The following is an 11,254-nucleotide window of genomic DNA, read 5'->3' on the forward strand; positions in this document are numbered from 1 at the left end:
CATCTTACCCAAGGCAATAGACTTATGAAGAATTTCATCTAAGTTTTGCAAGGAATAGTTTGGAAATATTTCCTCAAGAAATCTCCATATAGTATAGGCACAATCAAGAGTAGGCAAACATCCAATCAAGTTTCTAGGCAATCCTCTAGTGATAAGATTAACAGTTCTAAGCTTGTGGATCATGTCAATAGACTCATCAAGGGTAGGATGCAAAGGATCAACATGAGGTGCACAAGGACTAGTAATGTACTTGTTCAAATGATATTCATTGGAAATCTCAAGCATCTCATTTTTCCACTCATGAAAGAACTCTCCATCAAGAATAGGCACTCTACGTCTAAGACTCCCCAACGTAGACTCATCCATCTTCCTCCAATGGTGATTAAACCAAAGCAATGGAGACCAAAGCTCTAATACCAATTGAGAGGATCGAGAAGTGGAGTCTAGAGGGGGGTGAATAGACTTTAATCAAGAAAAGTTGCAGATTTTAATCTCTTAGATTTAAGTAGAGTTTTGGCACAAGTTTAAACATTCACAATACATATCAAGCAAGCATGACAAGAGGATATGAGCAGCGGAAAGTAAAGCATGCAAGTTGCAAGTATGTAAGGGGATGGGATTGGAGTGTGCAAACGCAATTGGAGACATGGAGATTTGTGGCGTGGTTCCGATAGGTGGTGCTATCGTACATCCACGTTGATGGAGACTTCAACCCATGAAGGGTAACAGTTGCGCGAGTCCACGGAGGGCTCCACCCACGAAGGGTCCACGAAGAAGCAATCTTGTCTATCCCACCATGGCCGTCGCCCATGAAGGAATTGCCTCACTCAGGTAGATCTTCACGAAGTAGGTGATCTCCTTACCCTTACAAACTCCTTGGTTCAACTCCACAATCTTGACGAAGGCTCCCAAGTGAAACCTAACCAATCTAGGAGACACCAATCTCCAAGAGGTAATAGATGGTGTGTTGATGATGAACTCCTTGCTCTTGTGCTTCAAGTGATAGTCTCCCCAACACTCAACTCTCTCTCACAGGATTTGGATTTGGTGGAAAGATGATTTGAGTGGAAAGCAACCTGGGGAAGGCTAGAGATCAAGATTTATGTGGTTGGAATGGAATCTTGACCTCAACACAAGTATAGGTGGTTCTCTCTCAGAAAATGTATGTTGGAAGTGTAGGCATGTTCTGATGGCTCTCTCCACGAATGAAGAGTGGGTGGAGGGGTATATATAGCCTCCACACAAAATCTAACCGTTACACACAAATCACAAAACCCGGTGGGACCGAATCATGAAACTCGGTCAGACCGATTTAGTTCAAAATGTGACCGTTAGGCATTTCGGTGGGACCGATGTGCTAGGGTTAGGGTAAAGCCTTATCTTGGTTTGACCGATTACACAAACTCGGCGGGACCGATTTGGGTAATAAGCAAAACAGAGAGTTAGCCAAGCAAACTCAGTGGGACCGATTGCATACCTCGGTGGGACCAAAATTATTGCAATAGGCAACAGAGAGTTTGCAAGCCCATCTTGGTGAGACTGAGATCCCATCGGTGAGACTGAATTGATTAGGGTTTCTGGCAGTGGCTATGTCAAGAGAACTTTGTGGCGCTGGATAGAAAGTTTTGATGGGGCCGAGTTTGACTTTTGGTTTGGGACATATGTGGATATGAGAAAGTAGTTGAGGGCTTTTGGAGCATATCACTAAGCACTTTCAGCAAGCAAGCCATTGAGCAACACCTCAACCCCTCTTAATAGTATTGGCTTTCCTATGGACTCAATGTGATCTTGGATCACTAAAATAAAATGTAGAGTCCTGAGCTTTGAGCTTGAGCCAATCCTTTGTCCTCAGCATCTTGAAGTGGTTCCACATCCTCTAGTCCGTGCCACTCCATTGTTGAACTTATCTGAAACATACTAGGTAGAAGCATTAGTCCAACAAGAGATATGTTGACATTAATTACCAAAATCACCCAGGGAGCACTTGTGCTTTCACTTGACCTTCTCCCTAGATGGGAGGAGGATTTCCCCTCCGGTCATTGGCTTCCATGGAATGGGAGGGGCGACAGCCCCTCCGAGATTGGATCTGTCTCTCTTTCTCTCTCTGTTTCTGCGTTCTAGATTTTGGCCTTTCACCGTTTCTTATATTCCCGGAGATCCGTAACTCCGATTGGGTTGAAATTTTAACACGGTTTTTATCCGGATATTGCCTTTCTCGAGGCGAAAGAAGGGCACCAATGACCTTACAGGGTGCCCACAAGGGTCAGGGGCGCGCCCACCCCCCTAGGGCACGCCCCCCTTCCTTGTGGCCCCCTCAGGCATCGTCTTGCATTGATTATTCTTCCCAAAAATAACATATATTCCAAAAAAACTCTCCGTAAGTTTTTATCCCGTTTGGACTCTGTTTGATATGGATTTTCTGCGAAACAAAAAACATGCGACAAACAGGAACTGGCACTAGGCACTGGATCAATATGTTAGTCCCAAAAATAGTATAAAAAGTTGCCAAAATTATATGAAATTTGTATAATATTGGCATGGAACAATCAAAAATTATAGATATGACGGAGTAGGTAAATGATAAAAAAGATAATTTTTTATGTGGAATGCTACCTAGAATAATCTTGATCATGTAATCTAATCATGGCATGAATATTAAGACACGAGTGATGCAAAGAAATAGTCTATCATTTGACATTAAGACAATAGTACTTCAAGCATACTAATAAAGTAATCATGTCTTCTCAAAATAACATGGCCAAAGAAAATTCATCCCTACAAAATCATATAGTTTGGCTATGCTACATCTTCGTCACACAAAATGTTCAAATCATGCACAACCCCGATGACAAGCCAAGCAATTGTCTCATACTTTAGTATTCTCAAACTTTTTCAACATTCACACAATACATGAGCGTGAGCCATGGATATAGCACTATAGGTGGAATAGAATATGATGATGGAGGTTATGTGGAGAAGACAAAAAGGAGAAAGTCTCACATCGACGTGGCTAAACAACGGGCTATGGAGATGCCCATCAATTGATGTCAATGTGAGGAGTAGGGATTTCCATGCAACAGATGCACTAGAGCTATAAGTGTATGAAAGCTCAAACTGAAACTAAGTGGGTGTGCATCCAACTTGCTTGCTCATGAAGACCTAGGTCATTTGAGGAAGCCCATCATTGGAATATACAAGCCAAGTTCTATAATGAAATCCCACTAGTATATGAAAGTGATAACTCAAGAGACTCTCTATATGAAGAACATGGTGCTACTCTGAAGCACAAGTGTGGTAAAAGGATGGTAACATTTCCCCTTCTCTCTTTTTCTCTCATTTTTTTTGTGTTTTTATGTTTTTTTAGTCTGAAGTTTCATCCTGACTTGTGGGGGAATCATAGTCTCCATCATCCTTTCCTCACTGGGGCAATGCTCTAATAATGATGATCATCACACTTTTATTTAGTTACAACTCAATATTACAACTCGATGTCTAGAACAAAGATATGACTCTATATGAATGCCTCCGGCGGTGTACCGGGATGTGCAGTGATCTAGCGTAGCAATGACATAAAAAAACGGAAAAGCCATGAAAACATCATGCTAGCTATCTTACGATCATGCAAAGCAATATGACAATAAATGCTCAAGTCATGTATATGATGATGATGGAAGTTGCATGGCAATATATCTCGGAATGGCTATGGAAATGCCATGATAGGTAGGTATGGTGGCTGTTTTGAGGAAGATATAAGGAGGCTTATGTGTGATAGAGCATATCGTATCACGGGGTTTGGATGCACCGGCGAAGTTTGCACCAACTCTCGAGGTGAGAAAGGGCAATGCACGGTACCGAAGAGGCTAGCAATGATGGAAGGGTGAGAGTGCGTATAATCCATGGACTCAACATTAGTCATAAAGAACTCACATACTTATTGCAAAAATCTACAAGTCATCAAAACCAAACACTATGCGCATGCTCCTAGGGGGATAGATTGGTAGGAAAAGGCCATCGCTCGTCCCCGACCTCCACACATAAGGAAGACAATCAAAGAAACACCTCATGCTTCAGATTTGTTACACAACGGTTACCATACGTGCATGCTACGGGACTTGCAAACCTCAACACAAGTATTTCTCAAATTCACAATTACCCACTAGCATGACTCTAATATCACCATCCTTATATCGCAAAACTATTGCAAGGGATCAAACATATCATATTCAGTGATCTACAAGTTTTATGTAGGATTTTATGACTAACCATGTGAATGACCAATTCCTGTCATCTCTCTAAATAGATATAAGTGAAGCAAGAGAGTTTAATTATTTCTACAAAAGATATGCCCACGCTCTAACAAATATAAGTGAAGCAAAAGAGCATTCTACAAATGGCGGTTTTCTATGTGAAGAGAAACAGGCAATCCAAACTTCAAATGATATAAGTGAAGCACATGAAGCATTCTATAAAGCCATACTCAAAAGATATAAGTGAAGTGCAAATAGCATTCTCTAAATCAACTATGGACTATCTCATACCATCATGGTGCATCAAAGAAAAGTGAAAACTAAATGCAAAAGACGCTCCAAGATTTGCACATATCACATGAATGAAACGAAACCGAAAACATACCGATACTTATTGAAGAAAGATGGGATGCCTTCCGGGGCATCCCCAAGCTTAGATGCTTGAGTATCCTTGAATATTTAATTGGGGTGCCTTGGGAATCCCCAAGCTTGAGCTCTTTCCTCTCCTCCTTCTCCTCATATCGAGGCCTCCTCGATCTTTGATCACTTCATCCACACAAAACTCAACAGAAAGTTCGATAATATCTGTTAGTATAATAAAGCAAATCACTACTCTAAGTACTGTTGCAAACCAATTCATATTTTGTTTTTTCATTGTATCTACTGTAATATAACTTTTCCCTGGCTTGATCCACTGATAGAAATCGATAGTTTCATCAAAACAAGCAAACAATGCATCAAAAACAGAATATGTCTTAAACAGGACAGTCTGTAGTAATCTGAACATTCACCATACTTCTGGTACTCCAGCAATTCTGAAAAAATTAGGAAAAATAAACAATTTGTATAGAAAGACAGTGCAAACAGTTTCAGAATCGTTTTACGTTCCAGTAAAAAATGTAAAATCGTGCACTACAGCCAAAATTTCTGTTTTCAACCGCACAAACCAACAAGCAATGTAAACATCCTAAAGACAAATCTTGGCACATTATTTTTATGATAGAATGGATTTGTAAAAGGGGGTAATTATTTTTGTTGAAAAGTTTCTGTAATCAAGGGTCACAAAGTTTCCATGGGCATGAACAAAGTTCAAGGCTAGCTCCCACTTTAACAATGCTCGTCTTTCTCACTTTCGCTTTTCTTTTTGAAAAAGTTTTAGGTTCCCCTCTTTTTTATTTTATTTTTGTTTTTTAAATTTGTAAAAGCACACAACAGAAATAAATGACTCTCTAAAACTTCCGGGTTGTCTCCCTGGCAGCGCTTTCTTTAAAGCCATTAAGCTAGGCTTATAGTGCTCAAGTAATGGATCCACCCAGATCCCAAGGTATATCAAAGCCAATTTTAATTAACAATGATTTGTGATTTAGTAGTCAGAACAAAGTAACATATATCATGCAACAACGAAGTCTAACTCTCTTCCTATGCATCGGCATGTCATAAAAGAACAATTCATGCATGCATAGTAAAGGCCAATGCATAGTATAAACAGTTTCTTGCAATTTTATCATATAGGAAACATGGAGAGGCAGAGATGTAGTTCCTCTCTCATAATAATTGCAAGTAGGATCATCAAGCACATGCATATTATATCTATCGAAATCATCATGTGTACTAGTAAAACGCAACCCATCAATATAATCCTTAATAAGGGCAAACTTCTCCGATATAGTGTAGTCGGAAGAATTCAAAAAGATAATAGGACTATCATGCGTGGGTGCAATAGCAACAATTTCATGTTTAACATAAGGAACTATAGCAAGTTCATCTCCATAAGCATAATTCATATTGGCATCTTGGCCACAAGCATAGCCAGCATCATCAAAAAGGGATATTTCAAAAGAATCAATGGGATCATAACAATACTCATAGCATTCATCCTTAGGTAAACTCGAAGGGAAATTAAACAATGTATGGGATAAAGAGTTACTCTCATTCGATGGTGGGAACGGGTGTTCAATCTCTCATCCTCCTTTTGTTCTTCGCTCTCCTCCTCATCTTTTTCATCCAATCAGCTCATAATGTCATTAATTTCTTCTTCCATAGACTCCTGCAAAATATTAGTCTCTTCTTGGACAGCAGAGGAGTCCTCAATATATGGTTTAGTATAAGGATTAGAAGCATAATTATCACAATAGTATTTAAATATGGCCAAATTTTCAGATTTGTAGAGAGTAGTATCACATTCTTCAATAAAAGAAGCAATTTCACAAGTACCCCTAAAAGCAACAAATTCTTCAATTTGTTGAACATCATAGTAATTATAAACACCCTTAGTATACGAAGATACGATTCCATTATCACTAAACTCACATTGGTAAGGAAGGTGTTTCTTAGGGTCTTTAGAACAACAAGTACAATCATATATTTCACATAAATTCCAAGCATAGCACTACAAAGATGAATTTGATCTAGTAAAAGTTTCCCTTTTTTAGATATGCGGTGTCGCACATAACAAGCATGATCATCTAAAGATTTTCCCTCAACTAAGCTAGTTGGGGTTTTAGCCCGAGTACATAGGAATCGAAGATGATCCAAGTAAAAAGCTTCAGTAGTGAGATAGATTTTGAGTGGTTCTTCAACCAATGGTTCAGTAGGTACCACTAATTTTTTTAGTATTTTGCGTTTCCTACCCATAACTAAAGATAGAAAAAAAGAGCACAAAATAAAAACTACTTAGTGATAAAGCAAACAAGCACACATGAGAATATTCACCCCACGCTATAACTCCCCGGCAACGGCGCCAGAAAAAGATCTTGGTAACCCACAAGTATAGGAGATCAATTGTAGCCTCTTTCGATAAGTAAGAGTGTCAAACCCAACGAGGAGCTAAAGGTAGAACAAATATTCCCTCAAGTTCTATCGACCACCGATACAACTCTAGGCACGCTTAACGTTCGCTTTACCTAGAACAAGTATGAAACTATAAGTACTTTGTAGGTGTAACGGGGTAGGTTTGCAAGAATATAAAGAGCACGTAAATAAAAACTAGGGGATGTTTTAGGTAAAGAAGCAATAAAGTTAGTATAGTGAGTGTGGAAAACTGGTGGTAGGAGTTGCGAAATTGTCCCTAAGGAATTGACTACTTTACTAGACCGATAGCAAGTTCTATGTGGGAGAGGCCACTGCTAGCATGTCATCCCTGACTTGGAATTCTATGCACTCATGATTGGAACTATTAGCAACCATCTGCAACTACTAACGTTCATTAAGGTAAAACGCAACCATAGCATTAAGATATATTGGTCCCCCTTCAATCTCGTATGCATCAATTTCTATGCTAGGTTGAAGCTTCTGTCACTCTTGCCCTCCAATACATAGTCCTATCAACATACAACTAACCCTATGGTGTGATCCACGTGCGCGCTCATATGATGGGCACCAAAGGATAGCAACATAACCACAAGCAAACTAAACCAATCATAGCAATTCACCAATTACCGATAGGACAATGAAAATCTACTCAGACATCATAGGATGGCAACACATCATTGGATAATAATATGAAGCATAAAGCACCATGTTCAAGTAGACGGTACAGTGGGTTGCGACAGAGTGGACCACTATAGATAGATGGGGGAAGGTGATGAAGACGTTGGTGAAGATGATGGAGGTGTTGGTGTTCGTTGTCGTGATGATGGCCCCGGCGGTGTTCCGGCGCCACCGGGAGAGACGGGGAGAGAGCCCCCTTCTTCTTCTTATTCCTTGACCTTCTCCCTAGATGGGAGAAGGGTTTCCCCTCTGTTCCTTGGCTTCCATGGTATGGGAGGGGCGAGAGCCCCTCAGAGATTGGATTTGTCTCTCTGTCTCTCTCTATTTCTGCGTTCCAGATTCTGGCCTTTCACCGTTTCTTATATTCCCGGAGATTCGTAACTTTGATTGGGCTGAAATTTTAACACGGTTTGTATCCGGATATTGGCTTTCTTACGGCGAAAGCAGGGCACCAACCGCCTTATGGGGTGGCCATGAGAGTCTGGGGCGCGCTCCCTGCCTCGTGGCCCCCTCGGGCATCGTCTCGCATTGATTCTTCTTCCCAAAAATCACATATATTCCAAAAAAAATCCGTAAGTTTTTAACCCATTTGGACTCCGTTGGATATGGATTTTCTGCGAAACAAAAAACATGCAACAAACAGGAACTGGCACTGGGCACTAGATCAATATGTTAGTCCCAAAATAGTATAAAAAGTTGCCAAAAGTATATGAAAGTTGTATAATATTGGCATGGAACAATCAAAAATTATAGATACGATGGAGACGTATCACCCTACAGGTTCGAGAACTATGTATACATAACCGAGACACCTCTCTGGTCAATAACCAATAGTAGAACCTGGATGCCCATATTGGCTCCTACATATTCTACGAAGATCTTTATCAGTCGAACCGTTATGACAACATATGTAATTCCCTTTATCCATCGGTATGTTACTTGCCCGAGATTTGATTGTCGGTATCTTCATACCTAGTTCAATCTCGCTATCGGCAAGTCTCTTTACTCTTGTTCCGTAATACATCGCCTCGTGACAATCTCCTTAGTCGTTTGCTTGCAAGCTTATGATGAGTATTATCGAGAGGGCCCAGAGATACCTCTCCAATAGTCGGAGTGACAAATCCTAATTTCGATCTATGCCAACTCAACAAACACCTTCAGAGATACCTGTAGAGCATCTTTATAATCACCCAGTTATGTTGTGATGTTTGATAGCACACAAGGCATTCCTCCGGTATCCGGGAGTTGCATAATCTCATAGTCGAAGCAATATGTATTTGACATGAAGAAAGCAATAGCAATAAAACTGAACGATCATTATGCTAAGCTAACGGATGGGTCTTGTCCATCACATCATTGTCCTAATGATGTGATCCCATTATCAAATGACAAATCATGTCCATGGTTAGGAAACCTTAACCATCTTTGATCAATGAGCTAGTCTAGTAGAGGCTCACTAGGGACATGGTGTTTGTTTATGTATTCACACATGTATTAAGGTTTCCGATCAATGCAATTCTAGCATGAATAATAAACCATTATCATGAATAAGGAAATATAGAATAACAACTTTATTATTGCCTCTAGGGCATATTTCCTTCAGTCTCCCACTTGCACTAGAGTCAATAATCTAGTTCAGATCACCATGTGATTTAACACCCATAGTTCACATCGCCATGTGACCAAAACCCAAAGAGTTTACTAGAGTAAATAATCTAGTTCACATTGACATGTGATTAACACCCAAAGAGTACTAAGGTGTGATCATGTTTTGCTTGTGAGAGAGGTTTAGTCAACGGGTCTGTCATATTTAGATCTGTATGTATTTTGCAAATTTATATGTCTACAATGCTATGCATGCAGCTACTCTAGTTAATTGCTCCCACTTTCAATATGTATCCAGATCGAGACTCAAAGTCATCTGGATCAGTGTCAAAGCTTCAATCTGCGTAACTCTTTACGATGAACTCTTTACCACCTCCATAACCAAGAAACATTTCCTTAGTCCTCTTTAGGTACCTAAGGATAATTTTGACTGTTGTCCAGTGATCTACTCCAGGATCACTATTGTACCCCCTTGCCAAACTCATGGCAAGGCACACAACAGGTCTGGTACACAGCATGGCATACTTTATAGAACCTATGACTAAGGCATAGGGAATGACTTTCATTCTCACTATATATTCTGTCGTGGTCGGGTTTAGAGTCATACTCAACTTCACACCTTGTGACACATGCAAGAACCCTTTCTTTGACTGATCCATTTGAACTTCTTCCAAACTTTATCAAGGTATGTGCTTCGTGAAAGTCCTATCAAGCGTCTTGATCTATCTTTATAGATCTTGATGCCCAATATATAGGCAGTTTTACCGAGGTCTTTCATTGAAAAATTATTATTCAAGTATCCTTTTATGCTATCCAGAAATTCTATATCATTTCCAACCAACAATATGTCATCCACATATAATAACAGAAATGCTATACAGCTCCCACTCACTTTCTTGTAAATACAGGCTTCACTATAAGTCTGTATAAAACCATATGCTTTGTTCACCTCATCAAAGCATATATTCAAACTCCGAGATGCTTGCACCAGTCCATAGATGGATCACTGGAGCTTGCACACTTTGTTAGCACCTTTAGGATCGACAAAAACTTATGGTTGCATCATATAAAACTCTTCTTTAAGAAATCCATTAAGGAATGCAGTTTTGATGTTCATTTGCCAAATTTCATAATCATAAAATGCGGCAATTTCTAACATGATTCGGACTGACTTAAGCATTGCTACTGGTGAGAAGGTCTCATCATAGTCAACCCCTTGAACTTGTCGAAAACTTTTCGCGACAACTCGAGCTTTGTAGACTATGACATTACCATCAGTGTCAGTCTTCTTCTTGAAGATCCATTTATTCTCAGTGGCTTGCCGATCATCGGGCAAGTCCATCAAAGTTGACACTTTGTTCTCATACATGGATCCTACACAGATTTCATGGTCTCAAGCCATGTATCAGAATCTGGGCTCATCATAGCTTCTTCATAGTTCGTGGGTTCGCCATGGTCTAGTAACATGACTTCCAAGACAGGATTACCATACCACTCTGGTGCGGAACATGTTCTGTTCGACCTACAGGGTCCAATAGTAACTTGATCTGAAGTTTCATGATCATCATCATTAGATTCCTCTCTAGTTGGTGTAGACATCACGGGAACAGATTTCTCTGATGTGCTACTTTCCAAATTGAGAGAAGCTACAATTACCTCATCAAGTTCTATTTTCCTCCCACTCACTTCTTTCGAGAGAAACTCCTTCTCTAGAAATGTTCCATTCTTGGCAACAAAGATCTTGCCTTCGGATCTGTGGTAGAAGGTGTACCCAATTATTTCCTTAGGGTATCCTATGAAGACGCACTTCTCCGATTTGGGTTTGAGCTTATCAGGCTGAAGCCTTTTGACATAAGTCGCAACCCCAAACTTTTAAGAAACGACAGCTTAGGTTTCTTGCCAAACCACAATTC

Source organism: Triticum urartu, chromosome 7, assembly GCF_003073215.2.
Source record: "Triticum urartu cultivar G1812 chromosome 7, Tu2.1, whole genome shotgun sequence".
NCBI classification, from domain to species: Eukaryota; Viridiplantae; Streptophyta; class Magnoliopsida; order Poales; family Poaceae; genus Triticum; species Triticum urartu.